Raw genomic sequence first — 3490 nt, 5'->3', positions numbered from 1 at the left:
CAATCAAGCAGCATGAGACCCCCTCCTCCTCGTCGTCAAAGGAGGAAAATGCCTGCCGGGTAGGTGCCGTGAATTGCCGAGTTTTGCTTCCGGCTTCGGGGGCTAAGCCGAGAATCTCTGATTCCTGGACCCAAACCTGTCAGGTGTCACCCGAATGCTAACGATACCACTGACGTGCAGCCTCGCTCTGGCCTCATCACCCCGAATTTTGCCTGACCTGTTTTCCGGTAACAAGACGGCTGCAAGCAGGTATTTGTGAGACCCAATATAGCTGGACTTTTAAGACTCAGAAATCAAGCGATCGGTCTCAAACTGCGAATTCTGGGATCTTTCAACGATGGCATTTCTTCACCAGTCTCCAAGGGTTCGTGGGAATACTCTGGGGATAGGAGCCATCTAGAAGGTTGGTATTCTGATTTAAGTGCAAGTGCGGACAGATAGAAGACGCCACCTTTGAAGGAGGTGGGTCCAAGCCTGCCGCCCAATCATTTATGCAAGGATTCTTTTTTGGTGCCTTTACTGTTCTGTCCAACTCAAACGGATTCCAGGCCAACTGAGAACTCTGGTTCCCATACATATTCATCGAAGTACAGACACGGGAAATGGTGAATTGTAAGACAAGTCTTGGAAGACAAACTTCTAAAGAAGTTGGTCCCATTTTTCTCTGGTGTCACCCGTCTTTGTTTTGTTTTGGCTTTTATGACATAAAAATCAGGGCCAGATAGGGCCACGTGAATGATCTGGGTTAAAGAATGGAGGTTAAAGTCCCACCTGTTACTAGCTGTATCACATGGGGGGAGTTCGACTTGTTTTTTTTAATTTCCGCAGCTGTGAAACGGGAAGAAGCTACCTCCCAGGGTCATTGTGAAGGTAAGTGAGTTAATACAAACTCAGATTTTAGAATGGTGTCTAGTACAAAAACCCATCTAGTGTTAGAGGTCATCAGAGAGTTGGAATGGGTTTTTTTAAATTTATTTTATTAAAAAAAAATTTTTTTTTTAATTTTTTTTTTCAACGTTTATTTATTTTTGGGACAGAGAGAGACAGAGCATGAACGGGGGAGGGGCAGAGAGAGAGGCAGACACAGAATCGGAAACAGGCTCCAGGCTCTGAGCCATCAGCCCAGAGCCTGACGCGGGGCTCGAACTCACGGACCGCGAGATCGTGACCTGGCTGAAGTCGGACGCTTAACCGACTGCGCCACCCAGGCGCCCCCCCAAAAAAATTTTTTTTTAACGTTTATTTGTTTTTGAGACAGAGAGAGACAGAGCATGAGCAGGGGAGGGTCAGAGAGAGAGGGAGACACAGAATCTGAAACGGGCTCCAGGCTCTGAGCCGTCAGCCCAGAGCCCGACGCGGGGCTCGAACTCATGGACCGCGAGATCGTGACCCGAGCCGAAGTCGGACGCTCAACTGACTGAGCCACCCAGGCGCCCTCAATTTTTTTTTATTTTAGATGTGTCCCAAGCCCACAACTAGAGTGGCATCCAGGCTTTGAACTCCCAAAGCTCCTTCCATACCACCACACTACAGCCCCCCCCTTCAAAACCAACACGGGTTTTGGAGTTTGGGGGTCAACTAGGACTGAATCTCCCAGTTGTACCGTTGGTTACCATACCAAAGAGGATGCATTTGGGGAGACCGAATTTTCTGCAGCACGACAAATATGACGTCAGTATTCATTGCAAGGATTCGGTCAAGGCTTTCTAAGAAGTTTAGTAAAAGCCTCCTTGTTTTTCCATAATAAACCTCCTCAGGTTTTATTCTTCGGCTACAGAAGATCCCCAACACTCACGGCCACGCCAAGGGGAAATCTCGGTCAAAAAATGTTGTCGTATGGTGGGGACAGAGAAACATTTGTGCTCCAGTGGAAAGCAGTGTGTTTAGATGGCACCCTTCCTGGTTTCCTGACTCTAGCTTTTCAGAGTCTGTGAGCTATTCGACTACATGTTGTAGACGACGGGTCACAGCGCGTAATCATTACTGTCCACAGACCTGTACCATCCTGCAAATGGAGGCACGTTCATTTCAACATTCCTGGTCCACGTGTGTCTGTTCTTTGATTTCTCCCGAGCTACTTGTAGCGTTGTCCTAGTTCCCACAGCGATGAGTTAAATCTTTAACATGCGTTCGTCTTACATTTTTAGGAGAGCCATGATTTTTTTTACCTTTCGAAAACTATCACTTTAGTCTTCAGAGTTAACCGAAATACAGCTTAAATACTTGAAATCTAATGTGACCAGACAGAGTAGATAATAGGTTTTAAAAATACTGGTTCTATATACGGGGCACTGGTTTGATAACTAAGACACTCTGAGGTGTGATGTCCAAACCAGTTAGATTCTTTTTTTTTCTTTAATTTGTTTAATGTTTTTATTTATTTTTGAGACAGAGAGAGAGCATGAGTGGGGGAAGGTCAGAGAGAGAGGGAGACACAGAACCTGAAATAGGCTCCAGGATCTGAGCTGTCAGCACAGAGCCTGATGTGGGGCTCAAACTCACGGACCGCGAGATCATGACCTGAGCTGAAGTCGGACGCTCGACCGACTGAGCCACCCAGGCGCCCCTTGAATTTTTTTTAATGTTTTGTTTTTGGGAGAACGCGCAAGCAGGGGAGAGGCGGGGGGGGGGGGGGGGGGCAGAGGATCCAAAGCAGGCTCTGTGCTGACAGCTGAGAGCCCGATGTGGGGCTCAAACTCATCATGAGATCATGACCTGAGCTGAAGTCAGATGCTCAGCCGACAGAGCCACCCAGATGCCCATCAGTTTGTTTTTGTTTTAAATCACAATTTATTTCTACTTCTCTGTAATAGAGTTCTTAAATTTGAACAAAGCAAGGGTACCTGGGTGGCATTCCTCTCCCCTGCTCACACACTTTAAAATAAAAATTCTTTACGTTAAAAAAACCCCAACAAAATAAAGTACTTCCCCAACCCAAATTTACTGAAATAGAAATAAACTTTAAAAAACGAATATATTGGGGGGCGCCTGGGTGGCTCAGTCGGTTAAGCACCCGACTTCGGCTCAGGTCATGATCTCAGAGCTTGTGAGTTCAAGCCCCGCGTCAGGCTCTGTGCTGACAGCTCAGAGCCTGGAGCCTGCTTTGGATTCTGTGTCTCCCTCTCTCTCCGCCCCTCCCCCGCCCACACTCTGTCTCTTTCTCTCAAAATAAATAACAAAACCTTAAAAAAAATTTTAAATGAATATATTGGAACCATCTATGTTGACTAGGGAGGGCTATTAACAAATTAACTGTTAAGATAGAAGATTGATTTTCCATCAGAGAGGCTAAAAACAACTAACATCACATGGCTAGCTGGTAATTTTTTTTTATGTTTATAATTTTGTAAAGTTTATTTTATTTATTCTGAGAGATACAGTAAGTGAGCGCAGGAGCGGCAGAGAGAGAAGGAGAGAGAAAGAACCCCAAGCAAGCTCCACACTGTCAGCACGGAGCCCGATGTGGGGCTCGAACTCACGAACCGCGCGA

This window comes from Prionailurus viverrinus, chromosome X, assembly GCF_022837055.1.
Source record: "Prionailurus viverrinus isolate Anna chromosome X, UM_Priviv_1.0, whole genome shotgun sequence".
Lineage (NCBI taxonomy): Eukaryota > Metazoa > Chordata > Mammalia > Carnivora > Felidae > Prionailurus > Prionailurus viverrinus.
This window is presented reverse-complemented; position numbering follows the sequence as displayed.